A 13,363-nucleotide genomic window follows, 5' to 3' on the forward strand; every position below is an offset into this window, starting at 1 on the left:
TTTTGCATTCGCTCATTCAATGTCTTTGTCTTTTTTCCCCATGGGGGCCGGGGTCCGGAATGCCAGGAAGCGGCAGGACCCGAAATGAAATGGGAATGACCCAACAGGTAAGTCTTAGAAGGAAACTGAGCTTTTCCTATTCCCTTCCTTAACTCACCTTGTGTTCTTGTCTTTTTCTCTCTAGGCTCTGGGAAGTGGCTGCGGATCCGGATGATCGCTGCTGAAGATGGAGGTGCCCAGGAAAGGTGAGTGAAATGCAGCGCTGCAGCGATCGAAACGAAATGCTTTTAAAATGATGTCTTCCCTTTCAGGATTGTCGGAGTGATGTCTCCGTGATGCAGCTTTAGCAGGTAAGGTCTTCTTTCTCTCCAATTCTCTCTTAGCAGGTGACCCAGGATGCTGACAGGCGTGGCTGAAGTCCAGATGCAGGAGCTGACACGGTGAGCGTCCAGCTGCGAGGAGCAGAACAACGCGAAGCGTGAGTTGCTGATCGGGCGTGGTTTAAATAGCTTTGGAAGAAGTTCCAGGTATGTATCCTTCCACCAATCAGGTATGTATCCTTCCCCGACCACACCCAGGGGAAAGTAGTCCCACAGGTAAAGTAGTTCCATTCAGGCCTCAAGAGGGCCTGGATGTAGCAGCATGGTCTGCATCAGGTAAGTGCACATTAAACCACTTGAACACTTGTCTAGCTTTATGAGCCTGGGGCCTAAGGCGCCAGGACAGGGGTCCAACATGAGCCTGGCGCCTAAGGCGCCAGGACTGTGTCCAAAGGGCCCCAGCTTGGGCCCGCTGGCACTTCCCTGGGGGGAATGATGCCTGCCTCTGGGGTTGCTGGGTCGGACCTGGCTCCTTAGAGGTAGGCATCATCACAGGCCCCCAATATTTGTGTGACAGGCCCCCCAGTGGGTGGGACAGTAAGGTCTGGCCATCCTGGGGCCAGATTGGCACACTAATGTGTCCCTCTGCGCCAAGGGGAGTTGGGTTACCAAAGGAAAAAAGTAAAAATGGTCGAACACCTTTTAGGGGGGCTGTGGGGCACCCCAAAGGGTTGGGGAATTTTCTAAAGGGATGGGGCGTTAACCCCCCAATCCGCAATGGAGTGGGTGCCATGTCATGCAGCCCTCCCTGGGACCAGATATCTGCTCCTAGGAAAGGACGCCTGAGCCCAGGGAGGAGTGCAGGACAGCCCCCCCCTTATCTGCCCCCAGGGAGGGCTACATGAGATGCGCCGCCCCTCTAATTGGAGTGGGGGTGGAGCGGTGCACCCCCCTTCACATTAGAAAATTCCCCAGCGGTGTAGGGGGCCCCTCAACCCCCACTAAAGTGGAGCCTGCCATTTTGAATTATTTTCTTTGTTTACTAAACTTGCCTTCGCACACATTGGTGTGCCAATCTGGCCCCCGGGTGCCTAAACCTTACTGCCCCACACACTTGGGGGCCTGGCCCCCCTCACCCAAAATAGGTGGCAGATGACATCTGTTGTTAGTGAGGACCTCTGTGCATTTCCACGGGTGTCCTCTTTTGGGAAATGCATGGGGTTCCCTGTTTTGCTTGCTGGCTTCGGCACCCTAGGCCAAAATCTGTAGGTTGCCCAAATGAACAAAATGTGCTGTGCCGAAAGGCTTGGGGTTACCAGTGGGTTACCCGATTTCTTTTTTGCCCCGGTAGGTGCACCCACACATGTGAGGTACCGTTTTCGTCGGGACACCTGTGGGAACGCGGGACAGTAGGCCACGTGCTGTTGGCAGCGTGTTTCGATTGGTGATCCAAATGAAATGTGCGGAAAATGTGTTTTTTCCCCCACATTTCAGACTTTGCGGGGGTGTGTGGGTAATAAATTCTGGGCCAATTTGCACAAATCATACCTCTGCGGATTCCCACGGGTGTCCTCTTTTCAGAAATGCATGGGGTTCCCTGTTTTCCTTGGTGGCTCGGACACCCGAGGCCCATATCTGTATGGTGTTCCCGTCTGGACAAAGTGTGAAATTCAGCGGTCAGAAGAGACTTGGGGTTAGCTGTGTTTTGGGCTTTACTCTTGGCGCCCAGGTAGGTGCACCCACACATGTGAGATACCTTTTTCATCGGGACACCTGTGGGAACGCGGGACGGTAGGCCATGTGTTGTTGACAGCGTGTTTCGATGGGTGAGCCGAGTGAAATGTGTGGAAAATGCATTTTTATCCCACATTTCAAACTTTGCGGGGGTGTATGGGTAATAAATTCTGGGCCGATTTCCGCAAGTCGGAGCTCTGTGGATTCCCACTGGTGTCCTCTTTTCGGAAATGCATGGAGTTCCCCGTTCTCCTTGGTGGCTTGGACACCCTAGGCCCATATCTGTATGGTGTGCCCGTCTGGAAAAATCGTGAAATTCAGATTTCTGAAAAGACTCAGTGTTTGGCTTGTGGTATTGCTCGTTTTGTAAAACACTACAAAAAAAATGCGTACTTTCCTAACTGCAAGAGTCAGGGGAATGTAGCGGAGCATTGCTTTTCTCAAAATTCATAGAAGCCATTGCCGTACCAAGCCAACCATGTCCAACACATACCTTTTTTTCCAGTCATTTTTCCGCTTTCCTCCAATCTATGGCATTTTCCCCTACCTAGTTGATGCCCGACCTACGCAAATCACCCCTTCCTAAACTTGGAATTCTGTCTACTTTTCAGAAATGTATGCCTTTCTGTCCTCCAATTCGGCTTTCCTACCCTTTTCTTCCATTCCGTCCATGCAGTTCCAATTGGTAAAAATGGGCAAAATCGCCTACTTCTCACAAAACGGTTGATAACCACATCAAAATATTTTTTTTTTGTTTCCACTCAACCTTTTCTTGAAAGCCAGGAAATCGGGGAATTCAGCACAGCAAACCATTTGTTCGTAGCTCTTACAAGGAAAAAAACACAGGCTTCTTTGTACGCCATTTTATTGCCATTTTTTGAAAAAACACAACATTTTTGGCCTTTTTGCTAATTTTCTCTCACCCACCCCCCCCCACAGCAACCTAGAATTCCTGGGTGGCGTTATGTGGGGAAAAAAGGGGCCAAATTTGGCCAAGATATGTCATGTAACAAAAAGGTTACAAGGCATTGAATGGCGACATTCCAAAATCACCAAAAAAGGCCTTGGCACTGGGGGGAAAAACCCATGGCAGTTAAAGGGTTAAAAACATTTAGAAAAATCTCATTAGCCCAATTTGAGATAGTAACTTTAAAAAAAAGTACTATCTTTATTTCTGATGTGCAGTCGTATATGTGTATTTGTAAAGTGAAAATACAAAATTAAGAAGGAAAACTCATCTAAAAATATGACATTCTGTGTCAGCACGAACAAATGCAGACATTTGTGATGTAGAACATCAGAACTCTTGCACTGCATGTGTACGACTAATGTGCAACATTACATATGCACATATAAAAATAGGTCTGAAACTCATCTAAAAATAGACCTTATTTTTTAGCACAATCCAATACACTTTGTAAAAGACACCTGAAAACTCATCAAAGAATAGAACATTCTGTCTCAGCAGAATCCACGATCCACAGCATCAGCTTCCACCACCATCCAAACCCTATGCCACCATTCACCGACACTGTCTGGCACCATCTGCACTCTTCCCCACCATCCACATTAGGTCAATTGATGCCCTATTCTCCTCACCATACACATCCTCCACCGCCTAACAGCCTCCACCACCATACACACCACCAGCCACACATTATTTACGTAGGCATTTGTTGCAGTGCACCAAACCATTAGGTATCTAGGCGCTTGTTGGATCAGGTCAAAGTATAAACACGAAAAGAACAGTGGGGAGAAGGTGAGGGGAGACAGGTGATAAATTGTTTTACTCTCTTAACTCAGGGAGCTTTAGGGAAAGAGACGTTTTTAGGTTTTTTCTAAAGGTCCAGTAAGAGGGTTCTTTTCTCAGGGCGATGGGGTGATTGCTGCAGAGCTTAGCGGCAATGAAAGGAAAGCTCGATCCTCCTGCAGTCTTTCTGGTGAAGTTTGGCACTTTGAGGAAGTGGCCATTCGTGGATCTTAGTGGGCGAGGTGGGAATCCAAATTATTAATATTTTTTAAACCGTATTAATGTCAGTGCTTGAAAGTTTGCCTTTTGTTGAATTGCATTCTTCTTTTAAACTTTTTATTTAGGTTGCAGGTTCGAACAGACACATGGGCCACATCATTACAACAAATTACCAACATCAATGTAAATCTTCTACACATCAACAGTTTTCCAACTGTATATTACATTTTCAGATTGTATCCTCTATGGCTGTCCAAATATGCCTTGAATGGGCCCCAATCTCTTTTGGTCTATTCGTCACACTGATCAAGCAGATGTATCCCACCCGTAGTTAATTTACAAATGTAATTTCCCTTAAGCACTCCATTTCAACATTATACATTTTTTTTCGCCAGTATACAGCCCATATCAAACAGCCTTTGTATTTTAATGGACACTTTACATATGTCTCCCAACAAGTACTTAAATGGTGCGAGCAGTGGGGGCATCCCAGTCATAATGTGCAATGTCCCCGATATCTCGTGCCAAAATTGTATGATCTTTGGACATTTCCAGTACATATGTATTGAGTCTGCCCCTTCGTACCCGAATTTCATATATTCATTTTTCGTGCCAGGATACATTTGCGCCATTTTCGCTGGAGTGTAGTGCAATTGGTCCAATATTTTAAACTGTACCAGCTTCAGGCGGGCATTAAGGAATACTTTTTTGATCAACAGACAATATTTTTGCCACTTGGTTACGTCAATAGCTATTTCTAAGTCTCTTTCCCATTTAAGTTTTGCTTTATTTTGTTGCAGCTGACCCCTCTGGATTGATGCATACAGCCCAGAAAGCAAATCCTCTGGCATCTCTTCTTTTATTACCATTTCTATGTGCGTGCAGGCTCTTGTGTAAATGATGGCCATTTGCGACGCACTGCCACCTGTATGTGGAAAAATTGTAGCAATTTGACTGGGTTGTTCCCTAGTTTGTCCCTGAATTCCTCATGGGTTACGAAGAGCCTTCCCGGAAACAAGTCCCCCACTCTCATTATTCTCTCGGGATCCCAGGCTTTCTGTATATCTAAATCAAATGTTAGTGGTAGCCCGGGGCAATTCCATAGTATTATTTTGCTATTGTATGGTATATATACGTTCAACCTCTTATGTATCTGCCTACATGCATTTACTGGTGTACTCATCGGAAAAAAATGGGCATGAATCTACGTACTTCTCTTCAAGAATGACAGCTTTCAAATCTGTAGGGGCTGCCCCATATCGTTCCAGTGCTATGTGTGCTGGAGCTGTAGTTTCCGAGTACCAATATCCCACATATTGTGCCTGTGCCACCATATAATACAGCTCAAAGTCTGGGGCAGCCAGTCCTCCCCCTTTCATAAGGATCGGACAGTCCCTCCCAGCTAATTCGCAGGACCCTATTACCCCAAACAATTTGTATCGTCATAGATCCAAGTCTGGTGAAAAATGTATGGCCTGGCCAAAATCGGAATCGTGCTGAAAAAATAAGCAATTTGGGCACCACCATAATTTTTAATAGGGAGAGTTTACCGTATAGGGACATCGGGAGTTTGGACCATCCCGCTAGTTAAGTTATTAATACATTCACGTAGGCTTCATGGTTGTCTTCGTATAGAGTCTGCGGTTTGTAAGATACATGAACCCCGAGATATTGGATTCTAATCGGGTCCCAACTGAATCAGAGCCGATCGGTGGTTGCAGTTGTGCTCTTGGTCAGAAGGAATAGTTCAGACTTTGTATTGTTTATTTTATATCCAGAGTGAGTCGTGAATTCGGCCACTTCTGCCATGACTGGTTTGAGGTTTTCCTCAGTGTTACATAGGTATAGCAGTGTATAAGGATATTATCTCGGGGGCGCCCTCTATATGAATTCCTCTGTGTGAATGCTGTGCGTGTATTTTCCAGGCTAGCGGTACCATTGCGAGTGCAAATAATAAGGGTGAAAGAGGGCAGCCCTGTCTAGTACCGGAGGCCAATACAAACGGTTGTGATAATGTCCCATTCGTGCGGACTCTAGTAGTCGGACATATCTGATGAAGCTATCCCCCATGTTACACTGTTTTAGAACCTCAAATAGTAAAGTACAGGACACTGAATCAAAGTGTTTCTCGGCGTCAAGTGACGCCGCTACCACTCTGGCCTCTGGATCAATCTGTGACATGATTCCAAATAATCGTCTAAGGTTCAATCTTGTGGATCGTGTTGGGATGAATCCCGATTGGTCTGGATGGATCAGTTGCTGCATGTTAGGGAGGAGTCTATTAACTAGTGTTTTTGTGAGAATTTTGGTATCCATGTTGATTAGAGATAGTGGACGGTATGACGCCATATCACTGGGTGGGCGTCCAGGTTTGGGTAGTACTGTGATGACAGCTTTCGACATCGATGGTGGGAGACATCCATTTCCGAGCGCCTTTTCCCATACTTTAAGGAGTTTCGGAGTCAAGATTCCCTTATACGTTTTATATATTTCGATGCCTAGTCCATCTGGGTCTGTGGCCTTGCCCGAGGCCAAAGCATCTATAGATTCTTCTATGTCTCTTAGCTCTAGCGGGCTTCCAATTTATTCTCTCATATCTGCCAGGAGGCCGGCAGGGGGATTTTCAGATAAATATTTTTCTGTTTTTTCATGTGTGCTTGTGGCCGCGTTGGCATACAGTGCCTTGTAGTAGTCCCTGAATTCTTCATTTATTGCCTCGGCGGATGTTACCAACTGACCCGCTATCCACACAATACCAGTTATGATCTGTAACCCTCGTTCGCCCCTGACCCCGCCTGCTAACAGTTTCCCGGGTCGGTCGCCCTCCCCGGACCTGCGGGCCAGACAGGGCTTAGCCATGTATCTTACTTCTAGGTCCGCTGGGTCGCAGAATTTTGTCAAGTTCTCCTTGATTGCACCCAGGAGGCTCCTATCTTTGGTGTTGCCATATTGGTTTCTAGGTGACTTATATCCCTCACCATATAACCCTGATATTGTCTTTTTTTTTTTAGAAAACCGGTGGTTGTGGGGATCAGTGTGTTCCATTATCTTTTCTTGAACAGTTTCGACCTGTACGGTATCTTTTAGCATAGTCAATGGCATTCTCCACATAGGGCGAGCTCTAGGTATTTCCCTCATTGATAGTTTCATCTCTACTGGTGAATGATCGGATAGAGTGTGTGGGTGGATCTTGCTACCCTGTATTCTAGGCACCCATTCCGTAGATATTAATATCAGATCAGTTTGTGACATGGCATTGTGTACGGTGGAATGATTTGTGTATTCAGTGATATTCGGGTGTCCGTTCCTCCATACATCAATCATCTTCAATTGACCCATAATTTGTTTCACCATCTGTGCAGAACCAGAAAGTTTCCGTTGGCCCGAGCTCGTTCTGTCTCTTGTCACATCCAGCATTGTATTAAAGTCCCAGCCCCAAAAGATGGGGAACTCGCCCTCCTTAGCCACCTTCTCTGCAATCCCATTGTAGAAACCTGGGTCATCTATATTGGGCCTATTTGTATTCACCAGAATAATTGTTTTCCAGGCCATCTTCCCAGCTGTTATTATATATCGCTCTTCGGGGTCTATTTATGTCTTATGAGAGCTAAAGGGCAATGTTCGTTGTACCAGCATCATCACCCCTCTGGCCTGGGACGAGTAGGAGGTGTAAAATCTATGCTCACCCCATTTAGAGGCAAAGGTATTGTTTAGTGCTCCCGTGACATGAATCTCCTGTAGCATCAATATTTTAGGGGAGTGCGGGTCTATACATGCTATTATCTTCCTGGCTTTAATGGGGTTATTAATGCCTCTTACGTTCCACAATATCAAACCTATTGATGCACCCATTTGTGGTATCCCATTGTACAATTGACATTAATGTGTTTTTCATATATAGAGTTTTCTGTCTGTGATCCTGTGCCGTTTGCGCTTCCCACCAACCTGCGTTTTTAACCTTAAAACATTTCACAACTCCCCACCCAACCCCACTAACAGCTTCCCTTATTTGCGTCCCCCTCCACCCTCACCATCTCCCCCAACTTGATGGTGCACGCTTTGCAGAACAATAGAGTAGTCCAGGGGAAACCCATGGGCAGACTGCGGCCGTACAGCGTGTCCCGTGCCCGCACTCTCAGTTACAAAGTTCGAACATTTGTGTTGTGTGCCAGTTTTCCTACCATTATTCCTCTACCAACTTTAATTTTTGCGGTAAGGATTTGTTGTTCACCCCGCCTCGTGATCATGTGCGTCCTCGGCCTCGCGATCAGAGCTTGAATTCTTCCTGCGGTACCGTTGTGGTAGTGGGATGGAAGCCTCCATATGTGCCATAGCTTCTGATGGATTTTCAAAAAACAGCGCCCGTCCCCTATGTTGTATCCTAAGTTTAGCCGGGAACATCAAGGAATATGGGATGTGTCTTGCACGTAGCACCTTTTTCACCTGGTCGTATGATCTCTGTTGTGTCTGGACCCCCGCAGAGAAGTCTAGATATATATGAACTGTGCTGGACTCGTAATGTAGTGATCCTTTCTCCCAGGATAACTTTAGGATGAGATCCCTGTCTCTGTAATTTAGTAGCCTTGCGATAATGGAACGCGGCGGGGCGCCGGTTTGGGAGCCTGAGCAAGGGTGTTGAGAAAGGCACGGTGTCAAATAGGGTTTTAAGGAGATTCTCTAAGAATGGTTCCATCGGACCCTTGCATGTCGCTCCCGGTATCTCCACAATACAAACATTATTTCGCCGAGATCGCGATTCAAGGTCTTCACATTTACCATGGGTTTTAATCAGTTCACTTTTCAGTTCTGCAATGTCACGGTCGTGTTGAATAAGTTTGTCTTCAGCTGTTCCAATTCTGACTTCAGCTTCGGTTATACGACCACTCTCTTTTTCGATCTTAGCCTTCAGGGAGCTGATTATCGCAACAATGTCATCCATTCTTGACATTCACCCAGCTTGCATTGTTTGCAGCAATTTATCATCCTGGGATTCCTTTGGTATTTTGTAAGTGCTTCCACCTGCTCCATGGTCGAGCTGCGTTGTAGTCTGCGCCATGGCACTGGTGTATGAGTCCATTGGGCCTTTTTTTTGTTGGCCACCTTCCTCATATCGTGTCTCTGTTCTCTTACTTCGCTGATAGAGTAGTGTCCAGTGACTGACTGCTGCACTTCTGGCCATTACCCCTTGTCGGCTACTGCAGGAGTGACAGTTGTTTGGGGTGCTTATTTCTTGAGTGGTTGTCGATGATGTGTGGGGTGTGTTTCTGCAAGATTTGCTGGTTCTGTGTACTTATCGGGCTGCCTCTATTGTGTTATTCACCACAGGTTGATAACCTACTCTGGTCTCCTGAGGTGCCACTCTGTCGTCACTCGTATTAAGTAGGGGGACCTCAACCGATGAGGGATGTATGCATGTATAATGTACTGGTTCATGCATCGCATGCGACACAGTATAGTGTCGTTAGCGCCGTCAGCGCCATGGGATAATGTCCAAAGCTTCCCAATTTTTACCTTTGTCGGTACCCCCTTGTAGGTAGAGGATATATAGAACTGCGTAGGTTGTTGTGTCGGGGTGATGGTACTGTGGGGTCACCTTCAGTTGTTATTCTTTCACCCGGGGGTCTTGGTATTGTGGCCTCCCACGTAAAACTTCCAACTGCTTGTGCCCAGTTCCCTGGGGTCACCTACAATTAGGGTTCACACCCCCAGAGGACGTTCGGTGGTGGCCTCCCACGTATATCTCCAATCTGTATGTACCCAGTGGGGTTGTGGTAGTCTGTTATTCTTATTGTATCTGGTGACCTGTGCCTCCACTAGGATTAGGATTGTGGTTGTCTGCTCCTGAGATGTTCCCAGCCTCTCAGTGGGGAGTCTTGCGTGCCCGGAAGCGTGGCACCACTCGCTATGTCCACCACAGCCTGCCGCCTATTTTCTCGATTGTGCCATTTCACATGCACCCAAAGATTGCGTTTCCAGCGGTCCGGCAGCCTCCAGTCTCCGATGTTATATGTTTCAGCAGTGTTTTCACCCCCACTGCGCCCCATCGTCACCACTCCTCCACAGTAATCTACCGGTGTGTAGCTGGCCGGTCTGGCCTCGGTGGTGACTGGGGGCAGGCTGGCCCCATAGGAGTGTCCCGCTTTCGAGAGCTCTAGCACCGGACCCGCGGGCACTGCCAACACCCTCGAATATCGTGGCTTCCTCCGAAATGGAGTTGGTGTTGAGGCCGTCTAGTATAATAGGTTCCTCCAGCTTTTATGCAGTCATTGAAACGTGTGTCCGTCCCTCCCTCAATGGGCACTGCCGCAATGCTGCACAGACGCCCCACAGTTCATGTATGTCCCCAGCAGCAAAAATGTCATCCGGGTCTCTCTGGAGAGTCTCGTTGGGGATCCGCTCTGCTCCCCACTCGGTATACCACACTGTGGTCCATCTATCCGGCCCAGGGCGTCTCAGTCCAGGTGTCGGTCTGGGCCGCCTCTTGCCGGGGACTGGCATTGCGGAAGAGAGGATAGCTCGTGGAGCTGCAGGGGGAGGTCAGTTTCCCCGTCAGATCTTTTGACAGTGTACTGTGGACAGGTCGGCTCCTCATCAGTTTTGGGCACCAGTATCTTGGGATCCTCCGGCAGCTTCCATGCTATACCGCATTCAATATAGTGGCACACAACGGGATAATTTTCACAAATAAGTTAGTGTTGGGCTGGAGCTGCGCCTAGTCCGCCATTCCTTCACACTGCTCAACAGCGCCCCGCTGAATTGCATTCAGGAATTTGTAGTCACAGTCATTAATACAACAAATATATATTTTTACAGCAACAGTGGGTTTCCCATCCTGGCAGTAACTGGGACAAACGCCGCATACCTTCATAGCAAGGAAGAGGTCAGCCCCCTAAGGGCATGTTGCTTAATAAATGAGCTCACCTTACAAGAGCACTTAGCATGGCCTAAGGGGGCTGGATCCTTCCTCGTTTTGAAACTAAGCAGGGTCTTTCCCAGTTACTGCGTGGATGGGAGACAGTCCACAGTCCCGATTGTCATCTGTTTTGTTAGTTTTAAATATCTCATACCACACGGGCTCCGCATTATTTCTTTTAAACCAGGCTACTGTCAGTCCTTGAACATTTTGCACTCAACATTTGTCTTTTACTGAATTGCATTCTGGTACTTGTAGTCTCACAGTCAAGATGGAAGGAATAATGCCACAATTGTATACTTTGTACCTAACATAGTTCCATAAGGATTTATATGTTTGAGTGACCCTATGGTATATTTACTTTTCAAGTTAGCTTCATAAAGCAGAGTATTGTTGAAAGCCAGACATGGGGTGAGGAGGGGAAATGATGAGAGCGCAAGTAAGTCACGAGTATTTGCCTACAATGTGGCGAGAGAGTTTGCAATCCTGGACACTAGTGAAGTTATTTTCCCCCAATTCTGGCTGCCTTTCAGGGCACCAGTAAAGGACACATGTGGGTGAAGAGCGTAACTTTTTATTTAGAGGGTGGGCGCAATACATGGGTTTTATGAGCGTGGCAATCTTGCTCAAGTAATTGGCTACCAGGATTTTACTCAGGTTGTCATGTTCCCAGTGAAGAGGGTAACCCACAAGACCACAAGCACTTGTTCTGTATTGGGATTTTGTTTACCAGGGAATATTTCGCAACAGATTGCTGGGTTTAAAAGGCGAGTACCTTTTATACTTTGCCAGCATAGCTATTGGAAGATTTCCTCTCTCAGTTTATTTTTCTGGTGTTCATTACTTTTTTTTAAAGTCCAATGTTATTTTTTCTTGCACACTTTTTTCTAAGGGGAAGGTCAAATGAACTACATTTGTATATTTCACTTTAAGATATATATATTCACTTACTGTGCATATATTCATGGGTGCCGGCTTTTGCTTTTCGCTATGGGTGCTGAAAGTACCTGGGCATATGTTATTCTTGCAGTGAGTCATTTTTTTCCTGTTACCGTGCTGTTTAAATGTGGTTAGTTAGGGTTCTGCGATGTATCACAACAGCCACCAAGAGTCCGGCAATAAAACAAGGGGCTTGGAGCACGCTGCTTTACTAAAGTGTGTGGTACATGGCAATTGATGTAAATCGGACTGCGCATTACCGAAAAACATTGTCAGTTCTAAAAGGCTGCAATCTTTAATACATAAAAATACCACTGCCAAAACAGGGCAAAATCAGTTTGTGATTGATGAACGTCTGAGCGATGGGTTACAAGTGTTTTTAAGGTATAGAGTGGCCGTGCCCACTAGCCATGGCTAGTGGTTTGGTAGTGTTCGGACATGCCCATCAGCCATGGGCAAAGGCCATGGCTATTGGTCTGGTAGCGTTTTAAAATGTGCCCATGCCCACTGACCATAGGTGAAGACTAGGCTAGTGGTCTGGAAGCATTCTAAAAATCTATGGAATAACAAAACCCTTGAAATTCAAGGAAAAAACTTCAGTTGCAGGAACATTAAGGTGAGAAAACCCCTCAAATTCAGCTAAGGCCACTTTAACTTTGTGCCCCCTGTTGCGCAGCCTATGACCACAATGATGAAATCACAGATCGCATCACTGATGACATCAATAATTACATTACAACAGTAACAGGCATTAAGGATGGCCTTCAGCCATGGTAAGCATGCATGGCCAAATATATTTTGACACATTAATGAGTACTAATCATAGCCTTCAGTCATGGACACAGGCCACAGTCTTCCCCCATGTGCACTATATTTTTAAACACTAACAGACCACTAACCATACACTTTGGCCTTCACCAGTGGCTACAGCTTTCAGGTGTGTACCCTATGAGAACTTAAAGGAAGGAGGGGACCAGAGACCAGAAAGGGCCCCCCGTTATAGGAAACAAGGACAAGGATTCCTAACAAGGCAAGAGAAGAAGGCAAGGGGAGCAGAGTGAGCGCAATTGCAGGCAAAAGCAAATAAGGAAACCTGACCAGCAGAAAAGCACTTAGCACAGCCAGAACTACTGGAGAACTGGGGAGTGCCGAGATGTGTAGCGGACAAGGCTGCGTTCACCTTTATAATGGCAGCCGCACACAGCCGAGGCAATGGCAACGGAGTGCAGGGTGGCTGTGCTGGTGACGTGTTGACGCTGCCATGCACTGGTGAGGTTGTGATGGCGTGTCTGTTTCCATTGAAGCGGCCGTCCTTTCCAATCGCTTGTACGTTGAATAAACATTAATACACCAAAAGATGCCACCACTGTGTCCGCCTCATACTTCCGACCCCTCACAGCTGATAGGGTTAGTGTTTTCCAGGGCTACACTTTGGGTTCAGGAACCTTTCAAGGCGCATCCGCTATTTTCTAGCTAAAACGTCTCATC

General features: G+C 46.7%; 1 protein-coding gene across 3 annotated transcripts in view; it reads right to left on the bottom strand.

Moving 5' to 3' along the window:
- Positions 1–13,363, bottom strand: part of MUTYH (mutY DNA glycosylase) — a 523,937-nt gene that overhangs the window by 379,296 nt on the left and 131,278 nt on the right. The window lies entirely within an intron of this gene.

Source organism: Ambystoma mexicanum, chromosome 1q (genome assembly GCF_040938575.1).
Source record: "Ambystoma mexicanum isolate Mex_15411 chromosome 1q, UKY_AmexF1_1, whole genome shotgun sequence".
NCBI lineage: Eukaryota > Metazoa > Chordata > Amphibia > Caudata > Ambystomatidae > Ambystoma > Ambystoma mexicanum.